At 41.2% G+C, this 13379-nt stretch overlaps 1 protein-coding gene across 2 annotated transcripts in view; it reads left to right on the plus strand.

The window, feature by feature from the left end:
- The first annotated feature begins 6252 nt into the window (after positions 1 to 6252).
- The window catches only part of Jak1 (Janus kinase 1), a 130264-nt gene continuing 123137 nt past the window's right edge, over positions 6253 to 13379 (plus strand). For both annotated transcript variants that reach the window (XM_076860242.1, XM_076860244.1), the window contains exon 1: positions 6253 to 6483. The gene's annotated coding sequence lies outside the window, so the exon portion shown is untranslated. The remainder of the gene's footprint in view (positions 6484 to 13379) is intronic.

Genomic DNA, 13379 nt, shown 5'->3' on the forward strand with positions numbered 1-13379 from the left:
AGACTTGGCCTGGGGCTATAGCTCTGGGGCAGAGTGCTTGTCTAGCATTGTGAGGCACTGGGTTTGATTCTTAGCACTGCAAAAAACACTAAACAAATATAGGCATGCTCGCCATCTACAACTATTAAAAAAAAAAAAAAAAAAAAAGACCAGAAGTCTTGCCAGATAATTCCATGGGAGACCCAAGGGCACAGTACTCACCAAGACCATTAAGAATACACTGGCAAGGCACTGGCACCACTAAGAAGTATAGTGGTGGTCTCCTCTGTAGGCCATGACTCAAAGCAGGACAGTGATCTCAGAGCTGAGCTCTATAATAGCTATGGGCATGAATGGGTTCCTTCCAAGGAGTAGAAAGTGATTGGAAATGGCTAACTGCCAGAAAGTGGAGTCCACAATTACCAAAATCACCAATAAGATCAGAGGGTCTTGATCTGCAGGAAATGTTGAGGAGGTTAATAGAGTATGGTGTTCCAAAGAGCAAATGTACAGCCAACAAAGGTGCTACATAAAATTTAAAGAGGATAGACTGAGCTGTGGCTCAATGGCAAAAAGAGTGCTTGGCTAGCATACATGAGTTCAATCCCCAGCACTGCAAAAAGGAAAAAAAAAATCAAAAAAGGAATAGACTTTTGATCATATAACATTATCCAGAGCAGCCAGCTCCATAGTGTGCTGGGATAGCCTTTGAAAGACACACATGAAGTGACAGATTGGAGGCAATGCATTCATCTTGCAGGATATACATCAAATCAGAGATTTATGTATGGCATTCTGTCCACAACAAGAACAAATGGATCCAGGAATAAGGAGAGAAATGAACTAACCATTGGGAAACTTTATTATTGCTGTCCCCCAAACTGGGTTTATCAAGGGATAAAGGTCTGGTTCCCAAACTACATGTGATCATCCCAGGGAATATTACAAATGTCCCATTGAACTACAAGTTACAGCTGCCACTAAAGCACTTTGGATTTCTTGTCCCCAGGAAGAAAAAGGAAAGCAAGGGAAAAAGGTCACCCACCATTGCTCAGGGACATCCATCTTCATTAGTGGAAGAAAGAGGACACAGCTAGGGAAGAAATTATGTGTGGAATCTAGGTAATCTACCTGGGCCTTTCCTGATACTCCCTTGACCCATTGGTACATGACTGGATGTGCACAGCACTCCTGGCCAGAGAAAGGTGTGACTGCAAAGAGGGCTTAGGTCTAGGGGGAAAAGAGATTTGAGTAACATCACTAGCTAGCCACAAGGATGAGGGGAATTTAGAGTAGAGAGAGGAAGAGGGAGAGGATAAGAAGAAGCTGTGAACCTGAGATCAATGGCAATGACCTGGACATAGTTTTGTCACATTGACCTTCACTTCTAATTTTCCTGAAGGAAGAGAGGTCTGGGGACCTGCAGAGGGGCTGATCCTTGCACCTAGGTAGAAGCAGATCTGGCACCTAGGTGGAAGCAGTGTGGGGAATGTGGCTGCCATGTGGCTAAGATCTCCTACTGCCCGGAGCATGACAGGGTAATGACTTTATAAGTCGCTTCAGTGCATGTTTGCATGGAACAGGCCTTCCCATACCATTGATTGATCACGAAATGCATACTATAAAGCTGACCAATTTCTGCAAGCATTGGTCAGTTTGTTTCAAGGACTCCTGATTGACCTAAAGTTAGTTCTCTCAGAAATGTGCTGCAGTCTTAGACTATTTCTACCCTTCTCTTCCCTTCCTTTCTCTTTCCTCCAGATGTCAGAGCTGATGTATGGTCTGGGGGTCTTACTCACTTTCTCCTATCCTCTCCTTGTTAATCTTTGACAGGTGTTTCCCCAAATAAATATCCTGCATGGCTAATCCATCTTATTCCATCGATTCTAGATGGCCATGAACTAATTAATGCGTATTCTCCAGCTAGTTGCTAGCTAATTACAGGCAGATCCATGCATCATAATATTGTAGGAGAAGTGAGTTTTTATATACAGTTTAACATAATCTTTGTAATCATTTATTTATTTAAATGGGCTAGGTAGCATGATTTCAACAATAATAAAAAATAAAACAAAATAAACAAGCTTGGATCCAGGTTTTTCTCAATCAGTAATTTGAAGACATACCTTCATACAAATTCATGATAGGGTTACCAAAGTTTTCCTCAGTGGTAGAGCACTTGTAATACTGTATCTGGCTCAACAAGGTCATTGTACACATATTCAACTTACAAACCATTTCAAAATTATAATGTCCACGGTTATAGAACCTGACATTGTGTACATTTTTCTGGGCAATGTAAATTTGCGGAAATTGCATGGAAAGTGACTTGCCAATATGAATCTAAGAATTAAGGTTCAAAAAATACGTACACCATTTGACTCAATAGTCTCTTTTCTGTGAATCATTCTGAAAATAATTATTTAAATATTAAACATTTAATTTTATATTTATTATCTAAAAATTACTCATATGAAGAAGTGCATTAGCTATGAAGATGTGGAAACATGGAAATATGCTTATAAATTAAAATTAACTTTAAGGAATGATTTACAAAATTACATACGTATCATGATTATATTTACATTAAAATATACTTAGTAAAAAAACTGGAAGAAAATATATTACAATGGCCATGTTTATATTAGGGTTGCAAGATTATGAGTGGTTTTTCTCTTTTGTTTCTTTTTGTAATTAAATTTCATGAGTTATACAATGGGATTTCAATTGAGTATTCTTTAGTACAATCTTTTAAAGGCAAACCTCTTTGTTTATATTTTCCCATTGTTTAGGCAATAGCTTTGGCAGAGGCTCTTTTTTTTTTTTTATAGTGTCTTTTTATAGTGTTGGGGATTGAATGGGACTTTGCACATGTTAGACAAGCAAGCGCTCAACCACTGAGCTACATCCACAATACAATATTGTGTATTCTTCTTCTTTTCATGAAGACCATGTGTGAAATTGTGTATGATGGTTGGTTAGATGGTTATTATTATAATTTTAGATAATTTCCTGATAGGAGTCTTCTACTTTCTTAAATTTGGTTTAGTTCAATTTAGATGTATGTCTAACAAATTTGTAATTTACAAATTAGGTGGGAATATTTGTATTTCTCTGTTTTATGTTATTTTTCTCTCTGGTATCATATATATTATCCACAAATTGACTTAAAAAAACTTTTCTGTTCAGAACCACTGGATTCCTCATCAATTTATCTGTGGCATTATACATCAACTTGTCAACCAAATCAAAAATTGAGAGTCATGTGAGAGTTCTCTGTTTGCATCACCACTTCTCAGCACTGTCTGTTTCATCTCCCCAGGCTTTTTGTATCTTCCGCATATCCTTTCCCAGGCCACTGCCTTAGAAAGACTCTCATTACATGCAGTTTATAGTTCTATAATGCTATGTAATTAATCTCTTTGTCCTTCAATCTATCTTTCACATTATCCCTAAATTAGTGGTTCTCAATGGGAGAGGGGTGGTGTTTTGGCCCCCAGGGGACATCTGAAGATACTTTTGGTAGTCACAACTGGAGCAGGGAGAGAATAAGGAGTTTGGGGATGGAAGGAGAGCAAGGAGTTGTACTGGTAACTAGCATGTAGAAGCTGGAGATGCTGTTAGACATCTTGCAAAGCAGAAGACAGCCTGGTTCCCCAACAAAAGTTTCCAGCCACAAATTTTAATAGTGCTGAGAATGAGAACCTCTGCTTAGAGTGATTCTTCTAAAATAAAACTTAATTAAATCCTTCAAGTACAGACTATTTCTTTGTTTATTTAGTTTTTTTTTTTAATGTGGTGCTGGGGATCGAACCCAGTTCCTCACAAGGTCTAGGCAAGTGCTCAACCACTGACCCACAACCCCAGTCCCAGACTATTTCTTTTTTGGTGAAAGTTTTTGCATGAAGCTCATCTTTTCTAGTCTCAGTTACAAAGCATGTAGTATTCCTGCCTGAATATGCTATGTTTTTCCTGGCTCCTGCCACTTGTCTGCTACTTAAGACTCTTCTGACTTTCCAGATTGGGCTGGATGATTCTTCTCTGTGATCACCTTTAGGGGTACATGAATCACACTAATTATTGCCTGTCAGTTCCACTTCACGATGAGCATTCAGAGAGCAGGAAGTCTTTTTCTTTGAATTTTCAGCAATGTTTGACACAGAGAATGGATCTAAATCAGTCAAGGCCCTCTGCCCTGACTCCATTTAATGAGCAGGCAGATTTGCTTTTGAGCACAATAGGTTCACTGCTGCAATCCTTATTTTCCTTTTGCTTTATCCTCTCCTCACCTGAAATGCTGTTCTTTCATGTCTCTGTCTACCTTCATGTTCTTCCCACCTATTCTTTAAGGATCAGATTAAAAAGAATCACTATGATTTACTGAGCCATGTGCCAGGTCTCCATTATCTTAATTAACCTTCAGTAAAACCCTTATAAGGAAGGTATTGTCCCAATTAAACAATGATGCAAACAGCTCTGAGGTGTTCACAGGCGAGATAAGTCAGGCACACCAACACTCACAATCACAATGCAGGTACGTGGGCCCAGTTCCTCCCTACTTGGTTCTCCTGTCTTCTCTGATAGCTTTTCTTTTTCCTTCCAGATGGTAATTGGGAGATCATTTAGTCTACTGTTCAACTTTTATGAGCAAACTGAAATGCTTTATGGAAACAGGTGGTTAATGATGGAGGACACACCTGAAATCTAGTAATCTGGATTCTGATGCTCTTTTCACCCACATCCAACATGTCTTGCTCAGTCTAAGTTGCCATTCCTCCCCCTCCCCCAAGACATTAGGAGCAGTCCAACATGGTTAGTGGAATTAGGACAGGTGGACAGTCTTAGTCTGCAAAATTCTGGGGCTGGGATTGTGGCTCAGCTGTAGAGTGCTCGCCTAGCACGGGCGGGACCCAGGTTCGATCCTCAGCACCACATAAAAATAAAGGCATTGTGTTGTGTCCATCTACACCTAAAAAATAAATATTAAAAAAATGCAGAATTCTGAAGATCCATGGCCTAGGAGAATTTTCATGAGGAAGTCACTAGAATCACAGGAATGATTGGAACAGATTTGAATTTTTAAAAACTTACCATGGAGAATTGTGGGGCTGTAGTGAATGCAAGTGACGATGTAAGATGTTTTTGTGGTTCAAGACCACATGTGGGAATACAGAGAAGTGGACTAATTGGAGAGCTATCTATATTGTCAGAATTTTGCCATTGCTGGTCAATAGGGCATGCATTTTGGCTATAGTATGACTCTGATGAAGGGACTTTAGCCTTATTTTATCTCTGCATGGTTAAAATATGGTTAACACTTACTTTGAGGGATGTTAAAAACAAATGAAAAATGCTAGACACATATTAGCTATCAACAAATATTAGTTCTTATATACATAATTTATTTTCCTCCTTCAAAGAGTTCTTTAAATAGAAGATCTTAAGTAACTCATCAAGTCTTCAAGATTTGTTTTCTGGTTAAGTAAGTTCTTGTTAGTAGTCAGGTGCCCTTTGAGCTTAGTTTTTATAAGATTGGTGTTAGGTGCAGGACAGGCTGAATAAGTTAACTGCAGGGCATGCCAAACAAAGTTAGCTGCAGGGTGATCTGGCCACTCAAACCTTCTGTCTGGTTCTTTATCACCTGTTTGTTTCAAGCCAACTCCACCCCCCCCTCCCCAAGGCTGAACACTCAACCCACCGCTCAAGTCTGAACACTTAACCCCCCTTGTGCCACCAAGGCAGCTTGCAAACCCAGAGACCCTGTTAGATTTAGGCAGCACAGCAGAAGGGCTATAGAAACCTTTCCCTGCCGCAGCTCTCTCCCGTCCCCGCCCCTTCTCCTCTGTTGCACTGCTGCAATAAAGATCTCTCTGTCCCTCTGAGTGTTATGGTCACTTTCCTTTCAGTTGGGATAAGGGGCAGAGGTGTACACGGAAGGCTGTGATAAATGCATCAAAGTGTACAAAGACATGATGGAAAGCCTCCAGACTCGGTGGTGGTGGGAGTGTCACTCTATGGACAATTTTATTTCCTAAGCAGGCTGACCTCCAGTCCCCAGATTGGTGTTTTTAGAAGAAATGGTAAACCCTCCCAGTCACAGACGGGGCGGGGGCGGGGCTTGCGGGAGGCCGGATGGGGGCGGGGCGGGCAGGCCAAGTTCAGGGTCTCTAGCCTCCACCTAGGCTCCCGCCCACTTTCCGGGGCTGCCACTCCTGACGTCGAGAGGAGGCGGGGCGCGCCGCCGCGGGGTGGGAGGCGTGGCCGGCTGCGGGGAGGGGCGGGAGGCGGGAGCGTCGCGGAGCGCAGGCCTCGGAGGCCCCCGACTTACCGCCAGCGGTAGACAGAGCTGGCCTGCGCCCCAGTCTTAGTTTTTCTCCCGGTGCCCCCTCCTCAGCCCTGGGCGCACCGCGCCGGGCCGAGCGGCTGGCTGCCTAGCGAGCCGGCCGCCCGTCCCCGACCGGCGAAGCGACCCGGAGCCGTCCGGCCCAGGCGCACACGGAAGTGGTGAGTGTCACCGAGAGGTGGTGAGAAGCCTGCCGCAGTCTCGGCGACTGGCGAGGGGCGCGGAGTTTTACGCTGGCCGGAGGCGCTGCCGCGGCTCTTGATGTGTCTCCGAGCGCCGCGCACCGCAGGCGACTCCGCGAGCGCCGCGCGGGACCCCGGGGTCGGGCCGGTGGGGCGTGCGGGTGCCAGCGGGGACGGCGGGGGATTTCCAGCCGAGCGGGGCCGACGGCAGCGGGGAGGTCGCGAGGCAGGGACCCGGGGCCAGGAGGGGAAAGGTTGAGTCTCGCCACCCACCCCCCCCCGCCACGAGCGCACCGCAAGTTTTCATAAACAAGCCCGGAACGCGCTGTCAGACATCCTGTTTATACCACCCCGAGCTTCGGGCGCGGGCTTGAGGTCTGACGTCCCTCGGTCGCCGCGCGGAGAACTTGACCGCCAGCTCCCTGGCCCACTTGCTGGGGTGGGGGTGGTGGGGTGAGAGATTTTTTTTTTTTCTTCTCCCCTGGCCACAGGACGGAGGCTTAGTGTCTTTTTTCAACGTTGGGTTTTGGAGTCTGGTAGGGATCTGGTAGGGATCTCAGGAAACGCCCCTCCCCTTCTAGGTTCTGTTAAGGTACCTGGCGCCAGGTAGCCAGCAAGAAGGGCGACACGATGACCCTGGACGGGAGGACCAGGGAAGGGCAGCAGTGAGAAAGAACCACGTAGGGATTTGCGAATTCTGCGGTAAAGGGTCTTGATTAACCGAATCTGGGACTGGTCTCCGAACTCCTCGGACCCCATCCGCGCGCGGCTGCCGAGTTGACGCATCTGAGGGGGGACGTTGCTTCAGCGGGACTAGTAAACACCTTTCTAAAGTCACTCCCTAAGGTTCCTGAAATGTGGGCTCCTTGCATATGTGTTTACGAACGAATTCTCTAGAGAGTCTAGATGTTTGTGTGCCCATCCGAGGACAAATTCTCTGATTTCCTGTGTGTTACTGGGGAAGGGTATCCTGCCCTCCCTGCCCTTGATACGTGGCTGTGAGCTGTCTTCTCCTGGTTGGATACACTACTATACACGCTATTAATCCAATTCATAGAGTTTTTCTCTCAGTGACAGGTATTTACAGTGCTATAAAATTGTCATTACTTCTGTCAGGGAGGAAGGCCCTGGGCTGTTACATGATGGTATAATGCAGAGACTATTAGGTGTGAGCATGTAGTCTTTTGTTATCCCCTCCCCCCCCCCCCCAAAAAAAAAAAAAGTTTGAGTTATGTGTGGACATAGCCACTGTGGGAAATTAAGACGAGCATTTTGTATTGATTAAATTTTTGTTCCTCAGTTTCCAAAGCCCCATTTTGTATTGTCTGTTCACTTTTGCTTTTGGTGACTCTATGTTTTCCAAGACCTGGGAATCATTTTCATTGAAGGATCAATGTGTTCTTTTGTACTCTGTGGTGAAGACTAATGGAGACCAACCAGGGTTCTGGACACTTCTGGTGCAGTATGCTTTGTAATAAGTAGAAAATGTCTTCCGCATACAGATCCAGATCACATAAAGACGCAAGAACATCGTCCCTGAGTGATTGTGGACATTATGAATAGAAATAGTCATTACCTTTTCTTAATTCTATATATTGTGTTAACTAAGCATTTTCATTGTACCTTATCTCAGACTCTCTAGATAACTACGTAGCTGGGTTTTTTTTTTTCTTTTTTTTTGTACCAGGATTTTGGTGTTAACAATCCACATAGAATACTGCTAGTTTAAACTTTTTTCTGTTCCATAGTATACTCATTAATTACTACTATTGAGAAATGATGAGAGTAAATAAATTAGGCATTGGCAAAATAGTTTTTTTTTCAAAACATACCTATATTTTAGGTTTTTTTTTTTTTTGTGTGTGTAATTTAGGCAGTTTTAATGTCAATTTGCCTAATGCTATACTTGTAATTACCTCTGATTACTTGGTATCCATCCTTTACAGATTTAAGATGTTAAAATATAAAATCTTTTGAATGTATGCATTTGCTAAAAAAATCTAGTGAAGATAAGGAATTTTGGGGATGGGGCTGCTTTTGTAGGAGTAGACTTGGATTGATTTTCTTGAAGAAACAGTCTGAGAGCTTCTAAATAGGCTTGTGAGGTCTGCCAGTTTAGATTCTAAGTTTACAAGCATTGGTGATTTTAGTAGCAGACTGAAAATTATAATAATTTAAATTATAACTATAATGATAAATTATGTTCTGAATTATCAGTTTCTTCTGAATGCCTTAAAGTAACATATATTTGGACAGGAAGCCAAAAGAAGCAACTTGTGTAGGTTTACCATTTTTATAGAGAGAAAACTAAGTAAAAATAACTGTATTAATAAAGTAGTTTTTTCTAATTTTTAGGTTCCTATGGTAACTGTTTTTTTCCTTTTAAATACACATATCATTCTGGATAGTCATTATGTTCTAATTAGGTAATAATATGCCATTAGAAGGTTTATTGTCGGAAATGTACATATTTGTGCAAAGAACTTTATCTTGCTTGTTTGCACATTTAAGAAAATTCTTTCAACTAGTGAATTAGTTAAGAAAATGAATCTTCTGTTTCTGTTATATGTGTGACTCAGTCGTGTTGTTTCTTTGTTATAGAATTGAGGTGCCTGAAGGAACCCTGCAAATTCTTTTAGACCATTGATTCTCACTTTGGTATGATTTTGCACTGGAAGAAGTACTTGCAACTTCTGGAGAGGTTTTGGTTGTTACAATTTGGCAAGAGGGGTGGTAATATTGGCTTCTAGGGGGTAGAGGCCAGGTATTCTGCTAAATATCCTACAAGTCACAGGACAGCCTCTGACAACAAAGTATTATCTGGCTTAAAATGTCCATAGTGCCTGAGGTACCAGGTGAGAATCCAGAAGATCTGAACTCCTATCATGGCAAATCTTTTTACTTCTGGTACTTATTTTCTTCATCTGAAAATGGAAATAAAAATATCCACCTTAGTTGTCTCACAGAATTGTTGAGGAAGATCAGGTAAATAATGTACATATAGTGCGTGAAAACTGAACAGCTACACAGGTTGTAGCTATTATGAAGTTCATTTTTTTTAAAGAAAGCCTGTTTTTATTTTTTTATTTTAGTTGTAGATGGACACAATACCTTTATTTCATTTAATTATTTTTATATGATGCTTAGGATTGAACTCAGTGACTCACACATGCCAGGCAAGTGCTCTACCACTGAGCCACAACCCCAGCCCAAAGCTCAGTTTTTTTTTTTTAAATGAATAAATTGTTAGATATGTTGGGAGTTGAGAGGTTGAGACAGTATGCTGAGGAAAAATCAGGATAGATGTTTAATATTGATTATTCATCTTTTTGGGATAAAGAGTTTATTTAGTGTAATTATTATTTTTCTTATTGTTAGAACACAAACTTCTTAGCTCTGTATTTTTTTTTTAAATAAGCTTATTTTCTCATTGCTACCAGTGGGAGACACACTGTAGAAATATTGGAAAGTGGCAAGTAGAGGAAAAAAATCATCCATGCTTTACTCTCTTTTCCATTTAAGGACAATCACCTTACCCTTTTTTCCTATAAGAGTGGTTAAAATTGGGAAAAGAGTTATAATGGAAATAGGAAGAGCACCTGGTGACCAAGGGCGGTACTACTTGTTTTTATGTCTTTCCTTTTTTCTGTTTTAATAATTAATTACAATACAAGTCAGGTGTTGGTGCGCGCCTACAATCCCGGCTAATTGAGAGGCTGAGGTAAGAGGAACTCCTGAGCCCAGGAGTTTAGGGCCTGCGTGGGCCACATAGACCTGATTGCCTTAAAAAAAAAGTTGTAAAGGTAAATTATAGGAGGCATTTGAGAAATTGGCTCATTGTTTTTATATATTTCATGTTAACCTCCAAGCATGTTCATGTTTGGTTTGTTGCTTCCTCTTTCCTTGCTGTCCCCAGTACTCAGCTAGGTATGCCACTGTTGCTTCCTGTCTTAAAAAATGCTTTGGTAACTTGGGGTTTTAAGCATCTGCCATGTTGACATGACTGTGTTTCTGGGGCAGGAAACTAATTCCTTTGAGTATTCTTTCCTCTGAAGCACATTAGCATTTTTGGCAGTTTGAGGCCATAAGAAGGCGGAAAACATTAAGCTCATTTCCGTGATACCTTCACTTCTAAGGTTTTATGATCTGTGATTCTTTGCAGCTGGCTGTGGGCACGCATTCTTCCTTGGTGCTGAGTAAATTGCCCAGTTCCAAGGCAAGATGTACTTTCAGAAGCAAAAGGAAAATTTCTTATAAGTTTACTCTGGCTAGAAGATAGCGGGTATTTGTTGGGGTATTTTTAACCTATTACTGACTTTTTTTTAACAGTAACATTCACACAGCATTTTATACATTTATTTATTTATTCAGTAAATGCTTACCGAACTCTTGCTACAACTGTCAGAGAGTGAATAAATAGAACAAAACAGGTAAAAATTTCTGCCCTGAAAGAGCTATGTCTAGTGGAAGACCTCAGAGAGTGTGTGCAGAGCTTTGAAGTTGCAGGTTATACAGATGAGTAAATCCTATGTTGTTATTGTAGATTGTTTCCTAGAAGCCTTCAGAGCACTCCACTGATGTCTGAGAACTAAGGAGTAGTTTCTCTTTGTTGTTGTTCTCTTTATAAAATTTTAAGTTGGCGCTGGGATTGTGGCTCAGTGGTAGAGCGCTCACCTAGCACGGGCGCGACCTGGGTTCGATTCTCAGCACCACATAGAAATAAAGGCATTGTGTTGTGTCCATCTACAAAAAAGATTCTCTCTCTCTCTTCTCAAAATTTTTTTTTAAGTTACAGGTTAATTTATTCTTTGTATACACAGATGTCTCTTGGTACCTCTGAAGTGTCTGGCAGATGGATTAGGCACAGTTTATAATGGAAGTAAGTTTGCTCTTTGTAGCTATAACACGGTGTAGGTAATGCTGTAGTAGAGGTGAAAATTAGAACCACAAGGACCCCTGAAAAGAGCTAAATTCTATTTGGAGCCTTTCTCAAATGCTTTTATGAAGAAGCTTCATTTGAATAGGTTCTTGAAGGAGGAGTAGGAGTTTCTTTGTTTAGAGGTGGGGAAAAAAAAATCTATGCAGATATGTAACATGAATAGAGGCATGAAGGTGGGCATGTATGTGGTACATATGGCAAACTTGGAAGCAACCTCTGTGACTAGAGCAAGGACCACTTGGGAAAGAGCAGGAGGAGGTCGAGCTGGACTGCAGGGTGGTGCCGGATTGAGAAGACTGACTTTCTCCACAAGTCTGTGAGCAGTGTGAGGTCAGGACCATGGCCTGTGTTGAATAAATGAATAGGGAAGATGAGAAGCCATTTCAAGTTTTGGAGCTCAGGCGTGTCATTAGCAGATGGAAAAATGAGAAGAAACACTGAAAGTTCTACAAAGGGCCAGCTTTGTAGAACCACTGTGCTACCCTTTCCTTCTCCCCACAACAGAAAATGCTTTATTTACCTACCACTTATCAACTATCCAGAAGACTGCCAAGAAACAGAAAATGTTTAGAGCCAAAATATGTCAAGAAGTTCCTATATGCTTTCCTTATGGTAGAGTTAAAACTACTTTATTTTGCTTTTAGTTTTTAAAGGACTCTTGACAATTTTTCTAACTGATTTTCAGGTCAAGAGAAAGCTAAATACAACAAGCCTGAGAGAAGACAGTGATCAAGAGGATGAATTCAGGAAGGCACATCTTCAGGCTAGCAGTGTTAATTTTTATCTTAGCTGTGAATGAGGAGTAAGTTTATGAAAATTAGAATCATAGCTTAAGAATGAAACACTCTTTGGAGCTGGGGTTGTGGCTCAGGGGTACAGTGCTTGTCTAGCACATGCGAGGCCCTGGGTTCAATCCTCAGCACCACATAAAAATAAATAAAATAAAGGTATTGTGTCCAACTACAACTAAAAATTAAGGGGGGAAAAAAAGGAATGAAACACTCCTGGGCATTTAACGGAAGGGCAAACCATTGTAAACACCATAGCAATTTGAAGTTGTTACCATCACCACACAGTATGGTAATTGATGTTGGTGGTGATACTGCTCCCAGTATTAAGAATAAGACACACTGCATGAAATGAAGTGAGAGTTCAGATCTCTAGCAGAAAAGGGCCATTTCATACACCTCATTTAAGAAATGGGAAGGAAATGTACAAGTAGGGGATGGGGACTGAATAAGAAGCTGCTGTCAGGGAATTTCTACAGGACAATTCAAGGAAGAGGTTTTCTTCAGAATGAAAAACAAGTGAAGGATCTTTACTTTAATTCTTCAGGAAATGAGTTACTTAAGAGTGAATTGAAAACCTCTGAAATTTGAAAAGAGGTGCTGTGGCCGTGTAGGAGACAGTAATAACTTGAACCAGCTCTAGGGACTGAGGTTGATTTTTATACCTCTAGGTAGAAAACAGATGAAATTTTTGCATCTTAGCCTTTCCTTGTTTTTTTATGATCTTAGCCTTATTTCTTTCCTTGTTTTTTTATGATCTGCTTTTGGACCCAGACTGGTTTGGTCCTGGCTATGAGGAAGTGAACAAGTAATGCCCATGTCCTTACCGACAGTGAAGGGTACCTTTCTGTAAGATTGATGTGAGGATTGAATGGCTACACCTAAAGATTTTGGAATGGTGCCGGTCACATAGTATGTTAGCTGTTTAAAGATTGGTATGTATGCTTTGTGTCAGTTACAAGAAAAAAAAAAGCTGAAAGTATATTCAGAATATTTAAAGATGTTAAGTCTCACCCAGTAGATGCAAGACAAAAATTATAACTGAGCTAATCTATGTGAGAAATGCTTTATTTAGAAATGAGTAAATCAAAAAAATTTTGGTGCTTAAGACAGTTTCTCAAATCTAGAAGCATTAATTATTTAGACAG

The sequence above is a fragment of the Callospermophilus lateralis genome, chromosome 7 (genome assembly GCF_048772815.1).
Source record: "Callospermophilus lateralis isolate mCalLat2 chromosome 7, mCalLat2.hap1, whole genome shotgun sequence".
Lineage (NCBI taxonomy): Eukaryota > Metazoa > Chordata > Mammalia > Rodentia > Sciuridae > Callospermophilus > Callospermophilus lateralis.